This window comes from Anomaloglossus baeobatrachus, chromosome 7, assembly GCF_048569485.1.
Source record: "Anomaloglossus baeobatrachus isolate aAnoBae1 chromosome 7, aAnoBae1.hap1, whole genome shotgun sequence".
Classification (NCBI taxonomy): Eukaryota; Metazoa; Chordata; class Amphibia; order Anura; family Aromobatidae; genus Anomaloglossus; species Anomaloglossus baeobatrachus.
The window spans coordinates 263,120,188-263,132,392 of record NC_134359.1 but is presented as its reverse complement, the minus strand read 5'-3'; the positions used below and the strand labels follow the sequence as shown (position 1 = coordinate 263,132,392).

General features: G+C 53.3%; 1 protein-coding gene across 1 annotated transcript in view; it reads left to right on the top strand.

Moving 5' to 3' along the window:
* The window catches only part of INTS1 (integrator complex subunit 1), a 293,595-nt gene that overhangs the window by 53,334 nt on the left and 228,056 nt on the right, over positions 1-12,205 (top strand). The window lies entirely within an intron of this gene.

Sequence of the window (12,205 nt, the reverse complement as noted above, 5' to 3'; positions counted from 1 at the left end):
ATTTTTGTATTTTTACTTATTTTACACATCTTTGCACCAAAAAGGTTGTAAACCTGGTAACTATAAAATGCATACACCTGCACACTGAAAAGCCAAAAATGTATAAGGGAAAATATGGCACTGCATTACTGCAAAAGAGAGCTATTTAGTTTCATGTATTGGCCAATGCATGTAAGCCCGGAAACCAACAGCAAGGTATATCTCTGTAATCTGGGAACCTAACTTATGTGACACTATCTAGGTTAAAGGGAACCTGTCACCACTTTTTCGGCCTTTAAGCTGCGGCCTCCACCACCTGGCTCTTATATACAGTATTCTAACATACCGTATATAAGAGCCCAGGCTGGGGGTATAACATAAAAAACACTTACCTAACGGTCGCTCGGTTGGCCTTATGGGCATCTCCGTTCTCCGGTGCCGGCGCCTCCTCTTTCGGCCATCTTCATCCTCTTTCTGAAGCCTGGGTACATGGCGCGGCTATGTCATACACACTCGTTGATCCCGCACAGGCGCACTACAATACTTTGATCTGCCCTGCTCAGGACCTGAATGCTGGCGAGTGACTATGACGTCGGACCCGTCATGCACCGCGGCTAGTGAAGGGGAACAAAGATGGCCGAAAGAGGCAGCGCCGGCACCGGACAACGGAGACGCCCATAAGGCCCTCAGCTTGACCATTAGGCAAGTATTATAAAGTGTTTTTTATGTTATACTCCCGGCCTGGGCTCTTATATACAGTATGTTAGTATGCTGTATAGAAGAGCCCGATGGTGGCCGCAGCTTATCGGCCAAAAAACTGGTGACAGGTTCCCTTTAAAAACATTCGTGTCTGGGCAAAATGCCACTTACTTTATCGTTCCTTTGGGAGACCCAGACCTTGGGGTGTTTAGCTTCTGCCTCCGGAGGACACACAAAGTACTACACTTAAAAGTGTAGCTCCTCCCTCTGAGCTTATACACCCCCTGGTGAGCCAGTCCCAGCCAGTTTATCGTTTGTGTTCAGGAGGCATACATCCACACATGCATTCTCATGATTTTTTTCTTTGGAAGAGATTGAAGAAGTGCGGGTCCACGTCTGGACCCCCGGCATGTCCCTTCTCACCCCACTGTGTCGGCGGTGTTGTAAGGTTGATTTCCGAGGCTGGAGCCTTACATGCCGTGCTCCTTCACCATCCCCCCTGGGCTCTGGCTTGAAATGGGAGCCAGCACGGTCTCCATGCCTGGCAGGAGACCGGTCTCCATCCACAGCCCCTTGAGGATTCTGCTGGACCGGAGCACTCATCCCCAGGGACCTGGCCCTGCGTCTCAGCAGCTAAGTACCTGAGACGTTTGTGTTGGGGGTCCCTGTTCTTTATTGTATGGGGAGAGTATGCTGAATGTATTTATTTTGGCATTTCCGGCGGGTTTTCTAGCCTTCGCCCGAGAACCGCGCCGATGGTGCCTGCGTGTCGGCCTCGCCGCTTAAATTTAGGCCCCGGCTTTGCCGGAGGCCTAGTTTCGGTTAACTACCCTCGCATGTCACTCATGCAGAGGGACAGGCACGGCTCCTCCCGGCGGCCGTCCTGGACAGGGGAGGGACACTCCCCACTGCTGGGGCGGGTCTCCTCCCCTGCAGGTCTCTATGGCCCTCCAGTTCCCGCTCTCCTACAGGAACGCCCCCAAGTCCCGCCCCCTCTCTTCGCTCCGGCGGCCATTTTCTTAGGCAGAGTTCACTCTGCGCTGGGCCTTTCTGCACTCTGCATCCCTGCTGAGGTGCTGTGCATTGGGGGTCCGGGCCTCGGGATCTGGAGGGCACACAACGCCGCTTCCAGCGGTCTGGTAAGCCACAGCCGGTCTCTGGTTGTGGAGCTCTGTATATTCTCCCTGGGGTTCATTCTCTTGCAGAGCCCCCACTCCAGCAGCATGTCTCACACGAGGAGCAAGGCTCCAAAGCTTTATTCTGCATGCACTGCATGTAAGCTCCTGCTGCCTGAGCCGAGCACCTATCCACATTGTGATGTCTGCTCTAACTTGGCGGTACCACAGCCTGGAGTCTCACCCCCAGTGGTCTCTCCGGCTGCCTCTGCACCTGTGGCTGAACCCCCGGCCTGGGTAGAGTCCTTCTCTAGGTCTATATCCCAGTCTTTCTTTTTCGCTCCTAATTGGGAGACCCAGACAATTGGGTGTATAGCTACTGCCTCCGGAGGCCGCACAAAGTACTACACTTAAAAGTGTAAGGCCCCTCCCCTTCTGGCTATACACCCTCCCGTAGGAGTACGGATTCCTCAGTTTTAGCTTTGTGCGAAGGAGGTCACACACGCACGCATAGCTCCACTGTTTTTAGTCAGCAGCAGCTGCTGACTATGTCGGATGGAAGAAAAGAGGGCCCATACAGGGCCCCCAGCATGCTCCCTTCTCACCCCACTGTATGTCGGAGGTGTTTGTAAGGTTGAGGTACCCATTGCGGGTACGGAGGCTGGAGCCCACATGCTGATTCCTTCCCCATCCCTTTTTACAGGGCTCTGGGTGAAGTGGGATTTACTGGTCTCCAGGCACTGAGACCGTGCTCCATCTACAGCCCCTGGAGAAGATGCTGGATTGGAGCGGAGTACATCAGGGACATGGCCCTGCTTCCTCAAGGTACTCTGTGTCCCCGTGCATTTCGCGCTCACACCGCAGCATGCTGGGTGTTGTAGTGCGCCGGGGACATCAGCGCTGCGGCGCTTGTGCCATGGCCTCATTTCAGCTTCGCTGAAGCGGGCACACTTTTGGGGAACGGTCGCGCCGGCCGCTGGGACTGCGGCGCGGCTGGCACTTGTGGTGCGCCGGGGACTTCAGCGCGGGCCGCGCTTTTACGGCGGCCGCGCTGATAACTCGAGTCCCCGGCTTTTGCGGCCTGGTTCCGTTCGTTCCCGCCCCCAGACCTGCCAGTCAGAAGAGGGGCGGGACGCTGGTCAGTGCATCAGCGCTGAGGGCTGGAGTCGTTTTTACATACTCCAGCCCTCACAATAGGCACAGAGGGGACACTGTTTCCCGCACTTTTGTTTGGGAACTCCCACGGGCCGCCCCTCTCCACAGACGCCGGCAGCCATTCCTGCTGACACGCTGAGCTGCAGAGGGGAGCCGGGGAGACCCAGACAAGGAATTCTGCGCCTCTTACCCGCTATTCAGCGGGCGGTAAGCAGCCCTCCGGGCTCACCCCCTCTTGTGCCAGTAGTAATCTTAGTATTTTGTTCCTGTAAATACTTTGTACTGCATTGCGCTGGTCGCCTTTTGGCTATAGACTCTCTCACATTGCAGAGAGCCAACAGCATGTCGTCCACAAAACGCAAGGGTCAGACATTATATGCTTCCTGTACCGCATGTGGGACTTTTCTACCGGCAGGCTCCAATGACCCCCATTGTGTGCAGTGCTCGGCCCCTGTGGCACTTGCACAGCCGGGACCTCCGCTGGACGTGACCCAGGGTGTACCACCTGTGAATGCTGTCCAAGTGACAGGAACTGAGTTTACAGCTTTTGCTGACAGAATGTCTCTCACTATGTCACAAATTCTTGACACATTGCGGGCTAGGCCTGTACTTCAGGCCACGGACACTGTGCAATCATTGCCCCCTGGTCCCCCTCAGCTGAATTACTTCCAAGCTCCGGGACGGGCACATACACCTCAGGGTGAAGACTCTGACTTGGACGATGGTCCCAGGCAACCTAAGCGGGCTCGCTATGAGAGGCCTTCACATTCATCTCAATGGTCAGGATCCCAGCGAGATGAATCTATGGGTGATGAGGCGGACGTAACTGATCAGGATTCTGATCCTGGGACCGCTCTCAATCTAGATACACCAGATGGTGATGCCATAGTTAATGATCTTATAGCATCCATCAATAAGATGTTAAATATTTCTCCACCAGCTCCTCTGGTAGAGGAGTCAGCTTCGCAGCACGAGAGAATCCATTTCAGATATCCCAAGCGTACATTAAGCACTTTTCTGGACCACGCTGACTTTAGAGACGCAATCCAGAAACCCCACGCTTATCCGGAAAGGCGTTTTTCTAAACGGCTTAAAGATACACGCTATCCTTTTCCCCCTGAGGTGGTCAAGGGTTGGACCCAGTGTCCAAAAGTGGATCCTCCAATTTCCAGGCTTGCAGCTAGATCCTTGGTTGCAGTTGAAGATGGAGCGGCACTTAAAGATGCCACTGACAGGCAGATGGAGCTCTGGCTGAAATCCATCTATGAAGCTATTGGAGCGTCGTTAGCGCCATCTTTTGCTGCCGTATGGGCACTCCAAGCTATCTCAGCCGGGCTTGTGCAAGTCGACTCAGTCACACGTGCATTTGCCCCGCAGGTAGCACCATTGACCTCGCAAATGGCGGCATTCGCGTCGTACGCGATTAATGCTGTTCTTGACGCTACAAGCCGTACGGCAGTGGCGTCAGCCAACTCCGTTGTTTTGCGTAGGGCCCTGTGGTTGAGACATTGGAAGGCAGATTCTCATTCCAAGAAGTGCTTAACCAATTTGCCTTTTTCTCGTGACCGATTGTTTGGAGAGCGTTTGGATGAAATCATCAAACACTCCAAGGGTAAGGACTCATCCTTACCGCAACACAGACAAAACAAACCCCAACAGAGGAGGGGTCAGTCTGGTTATCGGTCCTTTCGAGGACCGGGCAGGTCCCAATTTTCCTCGTCAAAAAAGACTCAAAAAGATCAGAGACGCTCAGATTCTTGGAGGTCTCAGTCACGCCCAAAAAAGACAGCCGGAGGAACCGTTGCCAAGACGGCGTCCTCATGACTTGCAGTCTCCGATTCCCACACCCTCGGTCGGTGGGAGGCTTTCCCACTTTGGCGACATTTGGCTGTCACGCGTCAAAGACCGTTGGGTGAGGGATATTCTGTCTCACGGGTACAGGATAGAGTTCAGTTCTCGTCCGCCAACTCGTTTCTTCAGAACTTCTCCACCACCAGACCGAGCCGATGCTCTGTTGCAGGCGGTGGCCGCTCTAAAGGCGGAAGGAGTGGTGACCTCCGTCCCTCTTCAGGAACAAGGTCACGGTTTTTACTCCAATCTGTTTGTGGTCCCAAAAAAGGACGGATCGTATCGACCCGTCCTGGATCTAAAGTTGCTCAACAGACACGTAAAAGTCAGGAGGTTCCGGATGGAATCCCTACGCTCCGTCATAGCCTCAATGTCTCAAGGAGATTTTCTAGCATCAATAGACATCAAAGATGCGTATCTCCACGTGCCGATTGCGCCAGAGCATCAGCGTTTCCTACGCTTCGTCATACACGACGAACACCTGCAGTTCGTAGCGTTACCTTTCGGTCTGGCAACAGCCCCCCGGGTCTTCACCAAGGTCATGGCAGCAGTAGTAGCTGTCCTGCACTCGCAAGGTCACTCGGTCATCCCGTATCTAGACGACCTGCTTATAAAGGCACCCTCTCAAGAGGCATGCCAACACAGTCTGAAAGTGGCACTAGACACTCTCCAGAGTTTCGGGTGGATTATCAACTTTCCAAAGTCTCATCTAACCCCGACCCAATCACTGACTTATCTTGGCATGGAGTTTCATACTCTCTCAGCGATAGTGAAGCTTCCACTGGACAAGCAGTGTTCGCTGCGGACAGGAGTGCAATCTCTCCTTCAGAGCCAGTCACACTCACTGAGGCGCCTCATGCATTTCCTAGGAAAGATGGTAGCAGCAATGGAGGCGGTCCCGTTCGCGCAGTTTCATCTGCGCCCTCTACAATGGGACATTCTACGCCAATGGGATGGGAAGTCGACGTCCCTCGACAGGACTGTCTCCCTCTCTCAGACTGCCAAGGACTCTCTGCGTTGGTGGCTTCTCCCCACCTCATTGTCACAGGGAAAGTCGTTCCTACCCCCATCCTGGGCAGTGGTCACGACGGATGCGAGCCTATCAGGGTGGGGAGCGGTGTTTCTCCACCACAGGGCTCAGGGGACGTGGACTCAGGAAGAGTCCACCCTGCAGATCAATGTTCTGGAAATCAGAGCAGTCTATCTTGCTCTGCGAGCCTTCCAACAATGGCTGGAAGGCAAGCAGATTCGGATTCAGTCGGACAATTCCACGGCGGTGGCGTACATCAACCACCAAGGGGGAACACGCAGTCGCCAAGCCTTTCAAGAAGTCCGGCGGATTTTGACGTGGGTGGAAAGCAAAGCGTCCACCATATCCGCAGTTCACATCCCAGGCGTGGAAAACTGGGAAGCAGACTTTCTCAGTCGCCAGGGCATGGACGCAGGGGAATGGTCCCTTCACCCGGACGTGTTTCAGCAGATCTGCTGCCGCTGGGGGACGCCGGACGTCGATCTGATGGCGTCACGGCACAACAACAAGGTCCCAGTTTTCATGGCACGGTCTCACGATCACCGAGCGCTGGCGGCAGACGCCTTGGTTCAGGATTGGTCGCAATTCCGACTACCCTATGTGTTCCCACCTCTAGCATTGTTGCCCAGAGTTCTCCGGAAAATCAGGTCCGACTGCCATCGAGCCATTCTCGTCGCTCCAGACTGGCCAAGAAGGTCGTGGTACCCGGATCTGTGGCATCTCACGGTAGGCCAACCATGGGCACTACCAGACCGTCCAGATTTGCTGTCTCAAGGGCCGTTTTTCCATCTGAATTCTGCGGCCCTGAACCTGACTGTGTGGCCATTGAGTCCTGGATCCTAGCGGCCTCAGGTTTATCTCATGAAGTAGTTGCCACAATGAGACAGGCTAGAAAACCATCCTCAGCTAAGATCTATCACAGGACGTGGAAGATATTCTTAGCTTGGTGCTCGGCTCAGAGGGTTTCTCCCTGGCCATTTGCATTGCCAATTTTTCTTTCCTTCCTGCAGTCTGGGTTGGAAAAAGGTTTGTCGCTTAGCTCTCTTAAGGGTCAAGTCTCCGCGCTATCCGTATTCTTTCAGAAGCGCTTGGCACGGCTTTCTAAAGTACGCACGTTTCTCCAAGGAGTTTGTCATATCGTTCCTCCTTACAGACGGCCATTGGAACCCTGGGATCTAAACAAGGTTCTCATTGCTCTCCAGAAGCCGCCTTTCGAGCCTTTGAAAGAGGTTTCCCTTTCTCGGCTTTCACAAAAAGTGGTTTTTCTTGTGGCGGTCACGTCTCTTCGTAGAGTGTCCGAGCTAGCGGCGTTATCTTGCAAATCTCCCTTCCTGGTGTTTCACCAAGACAAGGTAGTACTGCGTCCAATTCCAGAGTTTTCTCCCAAGGTGGTTTCTTCCTTTCATCTCAATCAGGATATCACTTTGCCATCTTTGTGTCCGCATCCAGTTCACCAATTTGAAAAAGGTTTACATCTGTTGGACCTGGTGAGAGCACTCAGGATTTACATTTCTCGCACGGCGCCTATGCGCCGTTCTGATGCGCTCTTTGTCCTAGTCGCTGGTCAGCATAAGGGATCGCAAGCTTCCAAATCCACCCTGGCGCGGTGGATCAAGGAACCAATTCTTCACACATACCGTTCTGCTGGGCTTCCGATTCCATCTGGACTGAAGGCCCATTCTAACAGAGCCGTGGGTGCGTCCTGGGCATTGCGGCATCAGGCTACGGCTCAGCAGGTGTGCCAGGCGGCTACCTGGTCGAGTCTGCACACGTTTACCAAACACTATCAAGTGCATACCTACGCTTCGGCAGATGCCAGCCTAGGTAGACAGGTCCTTCAGGCGGCGGTGGCCCACCTGTAGGAAAGGGCTGCCTGACAGCCCGATCACGAGGTATCTTTTTACCCACCCAGGGACTGCTTTTGGACGTCCCAATTGTCTGGGTCTCCCAATTAGGAGCGAAAAAGAAGAAGGGAATTTTGTTTACTTACCGTAAATTCCTTTTCTTCTAGCTCCAATTGGGAGACCCAGCACCCGCCCTATTGTTCTTAGGGTTTCGTTTTTCGGGTGCACATGTTGTTCATGTTGTTTCTTAAGTTCTCCGATCTTGTTATCGGATTGAATTTGTTTTTTGAAACTGTTTTTGGCTTTTCTCCTTCTTGCTTTGGTACTAAAACTGAGGAATCCGTACTCCTACGGGAGGGTGTATAGCCAGAAGGGGAGGGGCCTTACACTTTTAAGTGTAGTACTTTGTGCGGCCTCCGGAGGCAGTAGCTATACACCCAATTGTCTGGGTCTCCCAATTGGAGCTAGAAGAAAAGGAATTTACGGTAAGTAAACAAAATTCCCTTCTTTGCTGAGTCCATGGGACTTTTGTCCAGGACTTTGATGAATATGCATCAGCCCTCCTCACAGGGTGCCTCTAATGCTCTTGCTAAGGGTTCTTTAGGATCCCTATCCTCTGACCTCCGTCCATCGGAGCTTACAGAGGATTCATCATCAGGTCCCAGACCCCGTCCTCCTAAGAGAAGGCGCAGGATTTCCTCCCCCTCCTCCCGCGGCTCTGATTCAAGAGCTGACTCGCAAGATGAGGAGGATGCCCTTACGGGGGGCTCGGAGGCTAACTCCATGTACCCCATCGATCTTTCCGAGGGTGACTCAGATCTTAGTGACTTGATTGCTTCTATTAATTCTGTACTGGATCTCAATCCGCCAGTATCAGAGGAGCAACCCTCTCTGGCAGAAAAGCACCAGTTTACCTCGCCTAAGAGAGTAAAGAGTGTGTTCTTTAAACACTCCAGTTTTCAGAGCTCTGTGACCAAACCCAGGGCTTGTCCTGACAAACGCTTTCCAAAGCGTGGTTCTGATGACAGTTTTCCCTTTCCACCTGAGGTGGTCAAGGAGTGGTCTCACTCTCCAAAGGTAGACCCCCCGGTGTCTAGGCTCTCAGCCCGGACTGTTGTGTCGGTGGCTGACGGCACCTCACTTAAGGATTCCACTGACCGTCAGATTGACCTTCTGGCCAAATCTGTGTATGAAGCGGCGGGGGCCGCGTTTTCCCCGACTATTGCAGCAGTGTGGGCTCTCAAAGCCATCTCTGCTTCTCTAGAGGAGATGCATTCCCTCACCAAGGAATCTATGCCTGAGATGGTTGCCTTAACTTCTCAAGCTTCAGCTTTTTCATCTTATGCCATGTCTGCCATGCTAGAGGCTTCTCACCGCACTGCGGTGGCTTTGGCTAATTCCCTCGTTATCCGCAGGATCTTGTGGCTTCGAGAGTGGAAGGCAGATGCTTCTTCAAAGAAGTTCCTTGCTGGGCTCCCTTTTGCTGGTTCCCGGCTGTTCGGTGAACAGCTGGATGAAATTATTAAGGAAGCTACTGGCGGGAAGAGTACTTCCATGCCACAAACCAAGACCAGGAAACCTGCCCAGGGTAGGAATCAGTCGAGGTTTCGTTCCTTTCGTTCCTCCAACTGGTCGTCCTCTAAGCCATCCGCCTCATCCGCTAACTCAGCTAAGGACCAGAAATCCAACTGGCGCCCAAAAGCGCGTCCGCAGAAGACCGCAGGAGGTTCTGCCACTAAGGCAGCCTCCTCGTGACTCTCTGCCCGCTCCAGCAACGTCCTTAGTCGGTGGCAGGCTCTCCCACTTTGGCGACGCTTGGTTAAAACAAGTCTCCGATCAGTGGGTGAGAGATATCATATCTCACGGCTACAGGATAGAATTCTCTTCCAGCCTGCCAAACAGATTTTCTTTATCGTTCCTTTGGGAGACCCAGACCATGGGTATTTAGCTTCTGCCTCCGGAGGACACACAAAGTACTACACTTAAAAGTGTAGCTCCTCCCTCTGAGCTTATACACCCCCTGGTAGCCAGTCCTAGCCAGTTTATTGCTTTGTGTCAGGAGGCATACATCCACACATGCATTCTCATCTGATTTGTTTGACTTTTGGAAAGAGTTTGAAGAAAAGCGGGTCCATGTCTGGACTCCCGGCATGTCCCTTCTCACCCCACTGTGTCGGCGGTGTTGTTAAGGTTGATTTACAAGGCTGCAGCCTTACATGCCGCGCTCCTTCACCATCCCTTCTGGGCTCTGGCTTGAAGTGGGAGCCAGCACGGTCTCCATGCCTGGCAGGAGTCCGGTCTCCATCCACAGCCCCTTGAGGATTCTGCTGGACCGGAGCACTCATCCCCAGGGACATGGCCCTGCATCTCAGCAGCTAAGTACCTGAGACGTTTATGTTGGGGGTCCCGGTTCTTTATTGTAAGGGGAGAGTATGCTGTATGTGATTGTTTTTAACTTTTCCGGCGTGTTCTCCAGCTTTTGCCTGAGAACCGCGCCGATGGTGCCTGCTTGTCGGCCTCGCCGCTTAAATTTAGGCCCTGGCTTCGCCGGAGGCCTAGTTTCATTTTCCTGCCCTCGCATTTCACTCATGCAGAGGGACAGGTTCGGCTCCTCCCGGCGGCCGTTCTACACAGGGGAGGGACACTCCCCACTGCCGGGGCGTCCCTCCTTCCCTGCAGGTCTCTATAGCCCTCCAGTTCCCGCTCTTTTATAGGAACACCCTCTTCTCAGGCAGAGTTCACTCTGCTCTGGGACATCCTGCATTCTGCATCTCTGCTGAGGTGCTGCGACTGGGGGACTGGGCTTCGGGATCTGGAGGGCACACAACACCGCACTCAGCGGTCTGGTAAGCCACAGCCAGTCTCCGGTTGTGGACCTCTGTATATTCTCCCTGGGGTTCATTCTCTGCAAGGCCCCCACTCCAGCAGCATGTCTCACACAAGGAGCAAGGCTCCAAAGCTTTATTCTGCATGCACTGCATGTAAGCTCCTGCTGCCTGAGCCGAGCATTTATCCACATTGTGATGTCTGCTCTAACTTGGCGGTGCCACAGCCTGGAGTCTCACCCCCAGTGGTCTCTCAGGCTGCTGCTGCACCTGTGATTGAACCCCCGGCCTGGGTAGAGTCCTTTTCTAGGTCCATATCCCAGTCATTTGCTGAGTCCATGGGACTTTTGTCCAGGACTTTGTTGAATATGCATCAGCCCCCCTCACAGGGTGCCTCTAATACTCTTGACAGAGGATTCCTATCCTCTGACCTCCGTCCATCGGAGCTCACGGAGGATTCATCATCTGATCCCAGACCACGTCCTTCTAAGAGAAGGCGCATGGTTTCCTCTCCCTCCCCATCCCACGGCTCTGTCTCAAGAGCTGACTCTCAAGATGAGGAGGATGCCCTCACTGGGGGCTCGGAGGCTATGTATCCCATCGATTTTTCTGAGGGTGACTCAGATCTTAGTGATTTGATTGCTTCTATTAATTCTGTGCTGGATCTCAATCTGCCAGTGTCAGAGGAGCAACTCTCTTTGGCAGAAAAACATCAGTTTACCTCGCCTAAGAGAGTGAAGAGTGTGTTCTTTAACCACTCCAGTTTTCAGACCGCTGTGACCAAGCCCAGGGCCTGCCCTGACAAACGCTTTCCAAAGCGTGGTTCTGATGACCGGTTTCCATTTCCACCTGAGGTGGTCAAGGAGTGGTCTCACTCCCCAAAGGTAGACCCTCCGGTGTCTAGGCTATCAGCCTGGACCGTTGTGTCAGTGGCTGACGGCACCTCACTTAAGGATTCCACTGACCGTCAGATTGACCTTCTGGCCAAATCCGTGTATGAAGCTGCGGGGGCCGCGTTTTCCCCGACTTTTGCAGCAGTGTGGGCTCTCAAAGCCATCTCTGCTTCTCTAGAGGAGATGCATTCCCTCACCAAGGAATCTATGCCTGAGATGGTTACCTTAACTGCTCAGGCTTCAGCTTTTTCATCCTATGCCATGTCTGCCATGCTAGAGGCTGCTCATCGCACTGCGGTGGCTTCAGCTAATTCTCTTGTTATCCGCAGGATTTTGTGGCTTCGAGAGTGGAAGGCAGATGCTTCTTCCAAGAAGTTTCTTGCTGGGCTCCCTTTTGCTGGTTCACGGCTGTTTGGTGAACAGCTGGATGAAATCATTAAAGAAGCTACTGGCGGGAAGAGCACTTCCATGCCACAAACCAAGACCAGGAATCCCGCCCAGGGTAGGAATCAATCGAGGTTTCGTTCCTTTCGTTCCTCCAACTGGTCATCCTCTAAGCCTTCCGCCTCGTCCGCTAACTCAGCCAAGGATCAGAAATCCAACTGGCGCCCAAAAGCGCGTCCGCAGAAGACCGCAGGAGGTTCTGCCACTAAGGCAGCTTCCTCATGACTCTCGGCCTGCTCCAGCCACGTCCTTAGTCGGTGGCAGGCTCTCCCACTTTGGCGACGCTTGGTTAAAGCAAGTCTCCGATCAGTGGGTGAGAGACATCATATCTCACGGCTACAGGATAGAATTCTCTTCCAGACCTCCAAACAGA